Source organism: Corvus moneduloides, chromosome 5 (assembly GCF_009650955.1).
Source record: "Corvus moneduloides isolate bCorMon1 chromosome 5, bCorMon1.pri, whole genome shotgun sequence".
Lineage (NCBI taxonomy): Eukaryota > Metazoa > Chordata > Aves > Passeriformes > Corvidae > Corvus > Corvus moneduloides.
Genome location: NC_045480.1, coordinates 11,146,655 through 11,162,351, shown reverse-complemented (window position 1 = coordinate 11,162,351; position 15,697 = coordinate 11,146,655). Strand labels below are relative to the sequence as shown.

The 15,697-nt window shown below is 38.9% G+C and overlaps 1 protein-coding gene across 5 annotated transcripts in view; it reads left to right on the top strand.

Moving 5' to 3' along the window:
• The window catches only part of SORCS2 (sortilin related VPS10 domain containing receptor 2), a 549,849-nt gene that overhangs the window by 420,617 nt on the left and 113,535 nt on the right, over nt 1-15,697 (top strand). The gene's annotated exons all lie outside the window — the stretch shown is intronic.

Below are 15,697 nucleotides of genomic sequence, written 5' to 3'. Positions count from 1 at the left end.
CTTGCACTGAATTGAGTACTCCTTGATAATATGAAAGTCACAGAGTACTGGTGTTCTGTGGAGGATAAACCAGCTCCAAGGCCTGAACTCGTACACCTCTGAAAAGCAAGACACTCTGTGTCTTGTAAAAAATTTTGTTGTAAAACAAAATTGTTTTACTTAAACAGATGGTCACAGTAAACCTGATTCTGCAGCCTCCTCTTACATAAGGAGTGATTCGTTGTTTCACTGAAACACCTCCTATATTAAAGTGTAGAAGGACTGTGTAGACCTCCAACTCTGGTTTTTTGTAAGGTCAAAATACATCTGGACTTCATTGTTTTAGCAACAATTTTTACACTGGCAAATGTGATTAAAACAGATATTATAGCAAGAGATTTTATTTCTCAGGGTAAAGATTTGCATCTGTTTGACTGAGCTTCAGCAGATTTAATGGTCTTCATATTTGGCTCTGTCATTTCTACAGGGAGCTATGAATTTGAGTAGAAGATTCACTTACTTTATGGAAAATCTGCTTTTGAGACTCCTTTGGACAGTACAGATGGGGTTTTTTTGTTCACAATAGTTTTTGTTTTCTTGTTCAGTGGTTACTATTTTGATCTACACTATGCCCATTGCAACAACAGTCTTACATTAAATGGTCAAAATGCCAGCAGAGAAAAAGAGGATGAAACCTGTGTGGTTGTTTTTTTTGAGAAGGGTAGGTAGGGATGTTCTGGAGTACTTACGGCAAAGGACAGTTTAATATTAAGGCATATTTTTATTCCATCACATTAATCCTGCAATGCACATAAGCATTTACCTACATTATGTTGATGGGTATTATAAGGCACAGAGCGGTGAGGTAAACGCTCCCCCAAGTCTTACAGTGAATTGCTGAGAGAATATCAAGTACTGCCTGGGATCTCTAATGCCTGGTTTTGCTGCCTGTCCATCACAGCACATCTTTGTTGGGCTCCAAGAATCATATCCTGGTGAATCGTGTTTAAACTACCAATAAAGCAGTTTCTCATAATATTCTGGTCTGTGACCAGAGCAGTCCTTTTTGCTGGTCCTTTTCTAGACTGTAGCCTTCAGCAGAGAGGTTGCAGAGACTCATCTCAACATACAGTAGAGTTGGCATAGCTTTAGGGTCTTGTGTTGAGAGGGAAGGCTTTGTGAGCATGTAATTTTATTACAAATCTTCTGTTGAGGAAAAGCTGCGTGTTTTTTGCAGCCGTGATCTGTGTTTGCAGAGTGCAGTGTGCTTTGGGAAACAGTTATTGTACCTTGTCAGCTTGCATTATGTTACAGCATCCACAGCAAATTGGTTTTTTACCATCACTACATTGAAAAAAGTACCCTGCATCAAACTTTTGAAGGTGTTTTTTCCCCTTATGTTTAGCATAGTGAGTATGGATTAATAAAGGTCACAGTTGACTGTTTTGAGTAAAATAGCAGTGGATTTGGGAATAGATTAAAGGAAATTACTAAGTCCTTCCTTAATTCTGAAGGCAAGTGTAGACAGAATATTGATAGAAAGCCAAACCATTTTTATGGGAAGTTACAGTATCACAGGATCACCCACTGCTATCGAGCTACATAATGAGAACTACAGACCATCGAATACTTCCCTGGGAGGCCCAGATATGCTAAAGATACAGGGCAGCAAGAAATCACTGTAACTGCAACTTTTGATGGAGATGTATATTTAAATTACCTGTAACCTACACTGCTCCTCCTTCTTCTCCTTCAGTGATAGTTTGTAAACTTGCAGTTTCACTTAGACCTGAATAATGGAGAGAAGTCAAAAGATGTACCTGGGGGTTGGAGGAACAAGATATATAAATTCCCAGCCTGAGCACAGTAAATCTTGGACACTAGTGACAACACAAACTTGAAATGCATATTGTAACATGATCTGTATCTCATGAATGTTTCAAAGCCTTGCAGACATGTAAAGTTCATTTTACTGGTAGAAGCCACAAATAACCAACCTCTGGTTAATAAGTTATAATGTGGACATGGGGGTAGATTGCAAATTTTAGCTTTTGCCTGTTTCTGTAAAATGTCTCAATATAAGGCAGACTTTTTCAGTAGGATTGCTTTATTCTAGAACAAGTTTTAGTTGGAACACAAATATGGTCTATGTTGAACCTTTATGGTCCCAGTTCCCTGCAAAGTGTTTATCTGCAGTAGATGTAGGTTCCATACTCTGTAAGAAGCTGTGGCCTAAATCTGAATTCACATACTCTCTCAAAACTGAAAGGCTTATTATACTCCCTCACTGTAAATTTGAATGTGTATGAGAAAGAAGTCAACAATTGTTTTGTACTAGAAAAATATTGGCATTATGCTGTAGCTGCCCCACCTGGTTGGATTTTTGTAGAACCTTGTGCCCTTTTCAGCAGGGGAACCTGACATTCCCTCGCTGTCACTGGGAGAGAGAGAGAGATGGGAGCCAGATGAACACATCTTACCTGAGGTTTGACAGGTTGGGCATGTTGTTGTTGAGAGTTTGCAAGGATTTAACATTCCTCAGAAATTATATAGGCCATTCCACAAACATAACTTCAACATCTTGTTTCATCCTGTTTCAACTAGCTGTTGGCAATCTGGTATTTCTCAGCCACATCATGTTTTCCATGAGAACAGTTCAGCTTCCCAATTGCTTGCAGTGTTTATTGTCTGTTAGCATGGTACCACTTCAGGTTGTCGGGGCATGAACCTGTGTTGCACTTTTTTACTCTCTTTCCCCTTGTCTGCAGCTTCTCTAAAAGCCCAGATGACAGCCAGCCTTTCATTAATACCCACGGCCATGGTTATTTGTAAAGTCACATTCGTAGCTCCGGGATACTGAAAACTCTTCCTAGAGATAAACCTTGGAAAAGATACTCAGAATAGGAGGCTAAGCAGACCCAGGCTTCTCTGTAGATTTACATTCTCTAAAAATTGTGGAAAGCATTAAAAGATGCTGCAGTTGGGAATTTCTGATGCTGAGCAGTTTGCAAATCACTCCAGTAATGTATCAACAGTAGCACAGTGAAGGAAATTAGTGGAGGTGCTTTCTGAATATCAGAGCAGAAATGAGGGCAGTGTGTAGCTCATTTGAATTAATTTGCCATAAATAATTGTCGTGTCTTTAAAAATCACCAAGTTCTCATTTGGGGTTAAAAAGAAAAAAAATTAGTTCAAAAAACACTCAGCTGCTCTTAGTGCTGGGTGTGACCAGCCTGGTTTTTGCAGCTGTATTTATTTACTATTGTCATTATTTCACCTACAGGAAAAGGTATGATTGAGCTCGGCACTGTCCAGATGGGAAGCAGGGAGAGAGTCTTGCCCTGGGCAACTTGTAATCAGGCTGACAGAGAAATGGATGTGCTGAAGCCCTTTGAAAATCCAGCTAGGACTACAGGCATGCTGAGCACATTTTAGATGGTGGGGTCTTCTTGCTGCTTTGTTTATGAATCCTAACATCAGTATTATTTCTGGTCTTATACAGCTAAAACCAGAGAAATTTTTGTTATTCTTCCTGAAACATTTTTATTTAGGGTCCTTTGTATAAATATACAATATATTGTTTAGTTATCAAAGGCAAACTATTTCACAGACCATGAAGGTCTGTTTGGAGGCAATTTGGGAAAACTAGCCAGCCACCTGGGCAATCTTCCTTCTTGAATGAGACTTATCTTTTCCCTTGGTTTTTGGGGAAGGTTGGTTGGGTGGGGGTTTTTTGTTTCATTTTTTGGGGGGCTTTTTTGGTTCTTTTCTGTGTGGGTTTTTTTTAAATATGTGTTCTTTGATACCTTTTGAGTTCTATAAGCCCTTTTTGTTTTCAATAACAATAAATAAGTTATAGTCTATTTCTCTACAAACATTTTATTGTCTGCTTATTAATTCTCTCAAAGAAATGCCTAGGAGCAAGCTGATGAAGCGAGGTAGATTTGAGTGTGAGACACTGTCAGGCAAGAGAATAAGTAAGTTTTTTTTTGCCTTTTTTTTCCCTGCCTGTCACTGAACTGTTTAACTTGCAATAAATTATCAAGAACTCTTAGTAAATTAGTATGCCACCTGGGACAGGCTGTTGATTATGGTGTGATTTTTATTTACTTTTCTGGAATGGGCTGCAGTCTCAGATGAGTGCTTCTTTCAGGGAACTCACTTAAAGAAATGACAAAAGGCCATTTTTTTCTGGATATAGATTATACTGAGAGTTTTTAATTAACTTTTAATTATGTGAAAGAGGCTCTTTATATATCCCAGTGTTTCATTTCTTATGTCTCATCCTTTATGGCTAGCTCACGCTGGCCTCCACCCAGTTAGTTGTGTTATGGTGATTTGATGGTGCTTGCAAGTTTTTAGGAGCATTATCTCAAATACAACCAATAAAAAGTCCATAAGTATTCTTACATTTTTTACCAGTGGCTAGCTATGGTCCAAGGCTGCAGTGGATTAAAGCATAAGAAGTGAAGAACAAGATGTCCTGGACAATTATACTGGAAAGGATTTCACAAATGTAAGAAAATACAGTATCATTTACAGGGCTAATGCCAACAGGAAAAAAACCAACAACCACAACAAAAAGGCCCCAAACAAAACAAAAAAAGCCCTCAACCCAAAACACACATAAAAAGCCACCAAAACCAAACAATCATATTTTTTGTCTTTTGTGGCATTAGCCAGATTAACTTCTAGCTGAGCTTTGGCCCGTCTGATTTTCTCCCTGCATAACCTCATGATGTCCTTGTTGTCTTCCTGAGTTGCCTGCCCCTTCTTCCAAGGGACGACCCTCTTCCAAATGCCATAAATGCTTCTCCAAGAACAGCAAGCTTACCATGTTGTAATCACAGCAGTCTTTCTCTGTTCCTAAATAGGAGGTCCAGCAGGGCACCTTCCCTAGTTGTCTCCCTCACCAGCTGTGTTGAGAAGCTATTTTCCACACCCTGCAGGAACCTGCCTTTTAACACCACTCAAGGACACATATTTTTATTCCCATCTTGTTGGTATTGATGGGAAATATAGAGAAACTGTGATAAATGTAAAGTCTCATAAGACATTCATGTTACAGCCTCAAGAACCATTGCAAAATCTTGTAAGTGCCAAAGCAGTGATAAGGCTGATGTTTTGTTCAGATTCTGCTTTAGATGGTATCAGTCCCACGGTCTACAAAATGGTCAGTTTGCAGAGCTCCCTGTGACCGGGATCAGAATTGGAACTCCAAGACTAACCTTGGTTTCATGTTTTTAGAGCTCTGTGTAGTTGCTTGTCTTAGAAAGTAAAATAACAATATTGCCTGGATTTTCTTTTTCCGTGTTGGCTGTAATTTGTAGCTGAATCTCCAGCAATGTTCTTGGCAAGAGAGAAAGCTCCTGAAATCTTCCTAGCTTCTTTCTGTCTCTAAATACACTGCCAGGAGCCAAGCTCCTCAACTTCCCATTTACAGTAAAATATTATGTTAAAAACAAAAACAAAAATAAAAAACAAACAAATGCCTGGTGTAACTACAAACTTTTAAGGAGGATTAAATGTTAGTAAAAGAGAGAAAAGGGTATTAGTAGAAACGTTTGTATTCACTTTTCAACTATTCATTAAAAAGTACTGGAAAAGAGTAAAAATAACATTCTCAAGAACAAATATAAAAACAATAACACTTGCCCCTAAATTTTCCGATGTAGCAAATGAGCAAGAGCACGTTATTTCTATTTCTGAGCTGGTTTGGGTGATGTGCAGCCTTTTCTCTCTCATATATGTGAGAATATGTACAGATTTGCCTAAGGTTTAGTAATAACAACATTCAACTGGGAAGAGACCAGGACTTGTTCCTGCAATGATGTGTATGAGTGCTCTAACAACTAATGAACAAAGACAGTATCTCTGCCCCAACAAATATTTTCTGTCTATGTGCATAAGGAGGAGCATCCTCAGAGGGAACTCACCTCTCCCCCTAGCTCCTTCCTGGGCCCTAGGAATCATGCTGGTAAATCTGATGTAAGTTTTCAGCAACACATTTCAGTTATGGAAAAAATTATCCTTTTAAATAGAAAAAATATTTTAGACATCCTCTTCCAAAAGCAGCAATCAACACCACTCCCACGTACACCCAGAGAAAACTAGGACAATGACTACCAGGTATGTGTATTTACTGAAACCCTACCTCAATATCAAATGGGTACTTTACAACTGCAAAAATCTAAGCTCCAATGGAGAAAGGTTTATTATCTGCAGTGCTGCTAAAATGAGGCACAGCAGTACTGTATGCTTCTGAATATAAAAGCTCTATTCTTCAGTGAAGTCCTTTTTCTATTAATGAGATTCACCCTAATGGGACCAAAATTACTTTAAAAGACATTTTCTTTCTGCTTTTCAAGGTTTTTTTTTCCACTCCATTTGGACTGGATATCAAAGATAAGGGGAAATATTTCAATAGTAAGACCTTTTATAATTAAGCTTTGTAGCCTACATAATGGAGATATGGCCAAATTCAAGTGAAAAATAATTACTGTTTTTCCAGCACTTGCCTCTGCTGCTCTGTCTTCCTTTTTTCTCTGTCTTCCATTTTCTCCTTCAAAACCACACAATCTGTTGTGACTTGAGTATGAAAGACTTGCTCAGTACAGCTCTCAGGTTTATGTTTTCTCCTGTGGTCTAGGAGAGAAGACCTGCTCAATCTTTAATTATACCCACACCTCCTTTCGGGAGAGTGCCTACACTTCTCAAAAGGAGTCAGGGGCTTCCTGAAGGATAAGGACTTTAACAGCTCATTTCCTAGTGCCAGCTACCCCTTTAGATATGGAAATGGACAAAAGCAAAATACTTGTGAGACGTGTGAGACACAGCTGAAACACTTTGTAGATGATGCTAAGATAGGCATGATATTTATTGTTTTTCAGTATTCAGGAACTTCTCCCAGTCACTGAGCCTCTCAAAGCTCTCAATGATTAGAGTCAGCAGCTTCAGCAACTTTGGAGGTCACCCGTCTGGTTGCTTGACCTTATATGTATTTGCAAATGTGTATATACACACATATACACACACACTTCCCACCTACAAGTTTGGAAAAATGCTACTTATTCTTCATAACTTGTAACAGAGTCATTAAATACATTAATCTCTATAAGAAGTGCTCTATAAAATGGGGAGAGAGAGGAATAGATGTGCTTGAAGTTGATGCCTCAACCAGTGTTAGACATATCTTGGGAACATCATGGGAAGGCCTTTGCCTGTGAAAACACCTGATGTGCATTTGGGATTGGGGGGTAAAAATTTTGCAAAGTGAGATTCCCCAGAGTAATGTTTTGAGAGCTTGTTTTTGTAGTCTTCCCAGAAAATTCTTATACAGCCGTATAACAGAACAGAGATTTGTAATAAAGGACCAAAAGGTATACCTTTAATATTTTTAAGACAGAAGATTACACAAGATGATGTGTTACAGTGGGGATACTGCAACATGTGTATCAGACAACGAGGCCAGTGGAAAAGAAATATATATGGACTGATTCTTGATAGACGTTTCAGAGAGATGTTTATTTCTCCAGCCATGTGGCCGGGGCTCTGCCGAGGAACTGAGGCAATCACGGGACCCAAGGGTCCTTGCCCGCGCAGGGGAACACAAACCAACCGATAGGGAACGAGGCTGAGCAGGGGCAGGGAAACCCCGTGTCTCCCCCCAGGGCCCCTCTCCCAGGGCCACATGGCAGGGGGGAAGGGAACCCAACATTTCACCCGTTTATTTTTAACAAAAAGAGATTTAAAACTTAACATTGAAAACAACTGGATAAACATGAGGTAACAAGGACAGTTTCAAAAAAAAACAAGCCACCCTCCTGAGTCTTTAAATGTCCAAACAGATTCTCTGGAACATCTTAAGGCTGACAGAAGGGAGACAGGACTCTCCGAGCATGCAGGAGAGGGTTTCTTCCATTTGTACCTGTTGGAACTCTGAACAACAATAGTTAATTTCTTCCCTCCCCCTCTTCATCCCCCACTCGGCATTGGAAAGGGATTTTTGGGGAAACAATTGGCAAAGGCATGGTTTTGTGAGGGAAACCATGGGTGAAAAAATGGATTGGGAATACACTGGGGGTAATAGGATATAGGGTAAAAGGGAAAGGAGGGATTAGAAAAGGGAAACTGTAGGGACTGTTTATAATGCGGATATTGTCTAACATGACTACGATCTTTAGCATATATACTGCCTTTCACAAAAACACCATCAGGCCCAGTGACCTCTGCTGCTTGTAACCCTTTTCTACGTTGCACAATTTTGAACTCTACTACTTCTCCATCTCCTAAACTTGGGATGTATTTTTCAGGGTTATTCTTTTTAATAGCAGTTCTATGAACAAATATGTCTTCTTGCTGGTTGTCACATCTCGTTATAAAACCATAATTTTGTTTAACATTATACCATTTAGCTATTCCTAAAACCTTAGCTACGGTGATTTTTTTCCTTTTTTTGAGTGGCTGCTGTTTTCTGCCTCGCTGCGTTTTTGCTTTCACTTTCGCTCGCTCCTGCATTGGAGCTGTCAGGGCTGTTGGGGCCGTCGGGGCTGCTCGTGCCTGCCGGCTCTTAACAAGGCATCCCTGCCCAGGAGTGCCTTCAGCTCCACAGCTACTGGGGCCAAGGAGAACTCATCAGGCATGGGGACACCATTCAGGCAACCCAGGTAACTCATGAGAACCACGGACTTGGCCCCATGGTCCAAGCAGTGCTTGATGGTAGGAACAGCTGCCTTGATCTTCACACTCTCAGGGCCGCAGTAATTTCACAAGGACACAGCTGACATTGTTTAACAGTCTCGGTAATTAAATAATATTCATGAAAATATTCTTCCATAGGCATATATTTTGACTCAGAAATTAACTGTGTCCAAACGGTCTTCCAAAAGTCTTTGGTAAGAATCAAATCCCAAGAAACGTAGAAAAAGTTCCTAAACAACCATGCCAGGAAGTGTTTCAGTTCCTTTTGAGCTTGAATTAAGCTAAAATTTACCAATTGTTGTTCAAGAATCTTTTCAAGTTTAAGATAAATGTCCATAAGCGGCTCAGAGAGCAAAGAGTCTTTCCACAGTTCCTCCATAATTTAGAGATGGAACAGCAAAACAAAGCAAGAAGAGAAATCCAGAGTTTACTCACAAATCAGTCGCTGTCCTTAGGGATCGGGGATCGTTCTGCCCGCATTAACCAGCATTTGTTACTGTGGGGATACTGCAACACGCATATCAATCAATGAGGCCCGTGGAAAAGAAATATCTATGGACAGATTCTTGATAGATGTTTCAGAGATGTTTATTTCTCCAGCTGCATGGCCGGGATCTGCCGAGGAACTGCTCAGTCACGGGACCTGAGGGTCCTTGGCCACGGAGGGAACACAAACCAACCAATGGGGAACGAGGCTGACCAGGGGCAGGGAAACCCCGTGTCTCCCCCCAGGGCCCCTCTCCCAGGGCCACATGGCAGGGGGGAAGGGAACCCAGCAATGATGAGGTCGTGATCAATCCTATATGAGTGATAATTTTAGCCACCACAACTGTCTGTCTTTCCTTCATGTTTTTTCCCTGTCACTAATTGCCATCCGTGTAATTTCTCTTTGAGCTTAGCACAGATTTTGCTGTTGACAAATTAATGGCTGGTGGCTAGGAACTGTTTGAGCTGTTTCTTCATTAATTTAGATCAAATCACATATGCAGTCATTTTTTGTGCATTCATTATCCTGTTTGGAAAGTATTGTTTTGTATTTTTGCTCTGCGATGTCTTCAGGCAGAAAATATTTGCCATTTATTTGGAGGTCTACAAAATAACTTCTTGAATTAGATTTGTCAGCGAATGCCTAAACTAAAAAGATCACTGCGTGCCTGTTTTGTCCAGTAAGTACAAATGCTTGTGGAAATATTGGTGGGAAAGGGTGAAATTTGGCCATTTCTGCTTTTAATACAACTCCTTTCTTTTTTTTTTTTTCTCTGAAACACAGAAAATGTTCTTATTTTATGGGCAATATAAAACCAGGTCAGGGAACGTTCCCCTGCCGTGACAAAATTTGGCGCTATGCCTTCCCCAGTGCTATTCCCCACTCAAACTGCTGATTTAGAGCATACTGGAAAATACCATTTGATTTAGTTCTTGGTATACTGGAGTGCATAGATTTAAACCAAAACATTTGAATATGTGAACAAACCAATATGAGACCACGCCTCAAATCATCTCAACATTAAGTTTCGCTCACTTTGGATGTAGGACTATACGAAGGGTACATTAAATGATCACTTTTGTGGAAGAATTAGCAGTAGCCAGGCTAACATTGGATCTTGCAAGAAGATCAAAGGACTCTTCTGTTTTTACTGTGACTTTTGGCATTTTCATGCCTTGCTCAGTAATCCCTAATTTGCAGGAATTCCTAATTTGCTCAATGCATGCCAGTTTTTTAGAATTCTCAGGCTGGCAGCATGAGTTACTGCTCTGAAATATTTTTGAAGAAAGCATTTCTCATGAAAATTTGCCCTGTCATGGTAGTCAAGTGGCAATGATGTTTTGGTTCTAGCAGGTTATAGATGCATGAGGTTTGTTCCTGTGGAGGAATTTGTAAATGATCAGCTTGTGTATCCTACCCGTCTGATGAACTGAGGTGTAATTGGTATCTCCCTAGAGACTTGGTGTCATCAGCCCCTTTGAGGTGTTCAGTTCAAAAAGATCTGGCTGATTTAGGTAGATACAGGTTGCCAACAGGGCAGAATTTTCAGTATGTTCATCACCATCAGTCAGAACATCCATAGCTGTTTCTCTGTGGGCATTCATTATTATGATAGTAATAATAAAAACTTGATTTCACTATAGTGAATGCCCTAAAGGAAAGCCAACTATTTCAAAACTACTTTCTTTTATGATCTGATTATATTATTTCAGGCTTGCGTAGGTGCAGTGTAAGCCGACTGTGCTCTGTCCAGTTGCTCTGAACACATTTTGCTGTTAAGGTGCTAGCTCTGAAGTTCAGTATGTCTTATGTGTTGCTGACTACCAGTTGCTAACCAGCTTATTTTAAGATCCTGACCTCTAAATATTCATTCCACATCCCAAAGTGCCTAATATGTTGCTGGTACTAGATAAAAAATATTGCACCTTCAGTTGTGATATTCCAAATGATTAATGAGCTGACCACAACACAGGAGAGAAGAAACTGTGATACATGCTTTCCATTAGCTCCACCAGGATTGCTTCAGATGGCCTTTGATTGTGTCCTGGGATTATGTGATCAGTGTAGCAAATAATTCTCAGGAATCATCCTTAATATTCCCATTTTCCCTTCCCTTACAGTGGTTCTCCTAGAGACTGGTTTCTGTTTTGAAATGCTTCTATGTGACAGCTTAAAAGGGACTCTTCAAGAGAAAGTAAGAATTCTAGAGGAAACTGTGAATGCTTAACATAAAAAGTAAAATACTGTTCTGGGGTGCATGTAAATTCCTTTCTGTATGTATTCCACGCAATTCAGTTGGACACAAAAGCTGACTTATTAGATCTACTTATAACTTAACATTTGTGAGGAGTGATTTTGTAATGCAACTTCCAGGGAAAATCTACAAGATTAAACTGCTATCTGGGAGACATTTTATTTTACTCTCTGCTTGGAATTACCTTGAGTTGATTCTTTAGATATTGTTTTTCATCACTCTGAGAGTAAAGGGACTATATTTCACTCTCACTTAGCTGCTCTTGAGTTATCAGGTCTCTCATACCATCCAAGATAAAAATCATAACCCTTTGCAGTCCACTTTGTGTGTTTTATGAATGCTGCCTGAGAAGCAGCATCTCATTTACAAGTGGGACCAGGAGCTTTAGTAATCTCTGTATCAGACAAGTGTATCTAATAACACATGAATAACATAAATTGTAAACCCAAGAAAAATAGGTGAGTTACTTAGTCTGAAAAATGTTGAGGGTGTGACTGCAGTGCTGTGAAGCTCTGTGAATACTGCCCTGAGATTGGCAGTACTGGCACAAAGACCATTTCCCTTCAGAAATGTGTAGGCACAGAGCTTTCTGTGATGGTATCACCAGGTGATGCCCTGTGCCCAGCATCCTTGTCTCCAGTTTAGCTAAGAACCTTCACCTAGGCATTAGCACTTCCTGTTCTTAATGGCTTTAAGGTGAAGGAGGGTAGATTTAGATTGGATATTAGGAAGAAATTCTTTTCTGTGAGGGTGGTGAGATGCTGGAAAGATTGCTACTCAGAGAAGCTGTTGATGACCCCTCCCTGGAAGTGTTCTATGAAATTATTTGACCTCAGTGGGGATGGGTCATAAGTTCACATCATTAAGGTTTTTTCCCTGGAGTGGGTCCAGCACTCTTTAAGATTGTATCCCCAGAGCTGAATCCTCTATGTCCAGTGGGAGTTCAGCCTACTGGAGTTGGCTGAGGAAGTATAGGTTCTTCCTGGCCATGCTTGACTTCTCAGTGCATGTCTGCTGTGTGCCTAAATGAAGAGTTTCTGTATTTTTTTCATTTTTTTCTCTGCCCAAAGAAGGTTTCTTCCTTCAGGGCCAGTATAGAGTGCTGAGGAGTGTCTTGATTTCTGACCTTAAGGAGGATTATAGAATTAAAAAATAGTGTGTCTCATCTCTCTCCCAATTACTGCAGAAATCTCCTTTAGCAAGTCAGATGCTGTGAGTGTAAAAATTTATTCATCATGGACATTTTTACTTCTTTATTTTCTCCTTTTTAATACTAGGGAAATAGAAAGGAAAATAAAAGCTACAATTAAAATTAAGATCAGTTGCTGAAGCTGAAAGAGACAGCACAATTGTAATATGTTAGAAAATTGCCTTGTTTTAGAGAAAGTGCTGATTAGGATCAAATTTGTCTTGAGTTTAAATTTTGATTGGACCTAAACTGAGGGGAGGGGGGTTATATTTCAGACACAGTGCAAATGATGCATGTTAATATCCTCTGTTTATTGCCACTTGAAATTGCAGCATAGCTTTGAATTGCTGCCAAATCTACAGTTAAGACTCCCGAGTAATCACTATGATTAGTCCAAATCTTCATGGTAACAGTGGAAGAAAAAGTCTGATACGCAGAGTACTGTAGCCTAAGCCATCAGAGTCTTTTCATCCTTTGAGGCTCAGATTGTGATTCCACTCATAGCAGGAATGGTTAGACATGCATATTGGCCAATCAGTCTTGAAAGAGAGATTAAACAAATGGATTTAATTATGTTATTTTCAGATTTATTTGGTTTTTCTATTAACTCCTGCCTCACTAACTTTTCCTGAAATGAGGAAAAGCATAGGTTTTCTTTAGTTTTGGAATGGTTTAATTAATATATTGGCATGGTGTAGTATTTTTCAATTTTATCAGTTTGTTGGGGTTTTTTTTCCTTTTGTTCATCTATAACAGATACTATTTGTACTCTTTTTCTTTCCAATCCATTGCATTATTTATCTCCTTGAAATATTTTTTTTTACCTCTGTGTAGCTACTGGAAGTTGTAGACTTACATTTGATCTGAATGTATACATGTGTTATTGTGGTTTATTAGCTAGATGGAAATTAAGTAGTGAGGTCTGAGATAGACAGCATAATATAAAGTTACAATTTGCTTAAAAAATATTAGAAGAATCTCACAGGAGTGAGAAATTATATGTAAAATGTTTAAAAGGAGCTCAGATTTATCTATGCTTAAGATCTGTTCTGGTTTTTGAATACATAGTTATTCAAGGAAGTAGTCTATTTTGAGATAAATCCCTCAGCCATCACTGCTAGTTGGCTCTCCAGATAGTATGTCCCAGTTGCATCCCTTCATCAGTTGCTTGCAGGAAGGTTTTGCTACTTGTTCCACTTACAAAGTAAATAAAACTCATTATGGAAAGCATTTAATGTGGGTACAATATTTACTCTGGAGCATTTTCCTAAATAACTAGTGTTAGCCAGCAGGCAAGTCTGAGCGCCCGGTGTATTAGCTGTGAGAAGGAAAACTGTATGTCTGGCCATAACGATCAGTTTAAACTATTGAAATATAAATCACAACACTGACTGAAATTCAAAAATATTCATTTAAATTAATTATGATGTGTGTGTGAATAAAAGAATAGTTAGGGACCCTGCCATATGTACTTAGAAGTCTACAGTCTTTAGGCTATTTTTCTTTATAGATTTAACGCTAAAAGATACATAATATTTTTGAAGGACAGCATTTGCAAATATCACAGTGTGTTTGCATTTCATTATAACAAGCATTTTTCTTATGATTTCAGTGCTGTTGAGTCCACATTATGAAACTTAGACATGACTATATTTAAGCCTCATTAACAGTGAAAACCACTCCCTATTTTATAAATCTCATTCCTTTATTATTTTGAAGCCATAATTTTGATATTTTTGGAAGTGTAATATTTATAGGATCAGGAAAAAAAAGCAAGACAATATTGATGTAGTCCAGGCATTACTGTTCTGTACAAGTGCATTCATGCCTTTTCTGGGGACGAGGTCCTTCTCTCTGTGTTCTGGTCATGAACCAACAGGAATGAGCACTATATACCTCTCTCAGCAGGAAAATAGTTTGAATTTATTTATTTCAAAGAGAAAATAGATTTTTTAAGCCTAAGTTGCAGATGGGGGTCTGGCAAGGAAAGTACCAATCTCTGTGATAGGCATAAACACTTCTTCACTCCCCCTTGTGTTGCAGGCACAGGGACAGGGCAGCACATGACAGCCACATTCAATTTTAGGCTCAAGCCATGCCAGCTGCAGAAAACCTAATAAATGAGTCTGTTACAAGAATCTTTGAATGCTGTATCTAGGCCACCAGCAGCTACTGGTTGAGTGTAGATAGTAATAAATTAAACAGACATTATTTGAAGCACTTCCCAAGAGACAGAAAGCCATTGGATGCAGTAGAAATAGGAGAAGGCATTTGTGAAGGTGTCATTTATCGATGCTTTTAAATAAAAATGTCAGTTTCCTGCTCTTGGGTAAATTATATCATTAAAAAATACAAGATTATAGCAACGTAATGGGTTATTATTTTGCTCTTTCTACTGAACTAGTCACACAGCTAATGGAAGTAGATTTGCCTTAATATATGCTTTAGTGTGGGATTTCAGTGCTGGACCATGAACCCTGAAGTATCTGCAATTCTCTCTCTTGTTCAACAATGTACTTCAATAAGTGCACCATTTGAGGTCTATGAAAGCCCTTGAAATTAGTGCAACTGTGTATGTGCTTCAAGGACAAGTGCACATGCTTAAGTTCCTTGTCAAATTGGAGCATCTATAAATGTTGAATTTATAGTTTTTCCCCCAAGACCAATTGCAGTAAAAGCTCAGTCCAGCTGTCATATCTGTATAATTCATCAGAAGTTTCAAACTTTAACTTCAGCTCTACTCTAAAATAGTGACTACATAAAAATTATACTGTGTTTGTTAATCTCTTTCCTTCTCTGTGTTCACATTATTGTAGTTGTTTGCATAACTCATTGCTATTTATCTCTGTAAGCAATTTACAGTCACTTTACCACAGTGATCAGTATTCTGCGGTGTTTTCTGCACCATTTGCTGAATATTTTAAATACATTTTGAATTCAGGAGGTTTTTTTTTTTGGTTTTTTTTTTTTTTAATTGTTTTTGAAGTGTGAACTAGAGAGCCCAGCTGGACTTTGAAAATCCAGTTTGTTTGCAGGCTATCAGTTGATAAAGGCATCTTTTTGAATTCCAACTGGACCCTTTTGATCT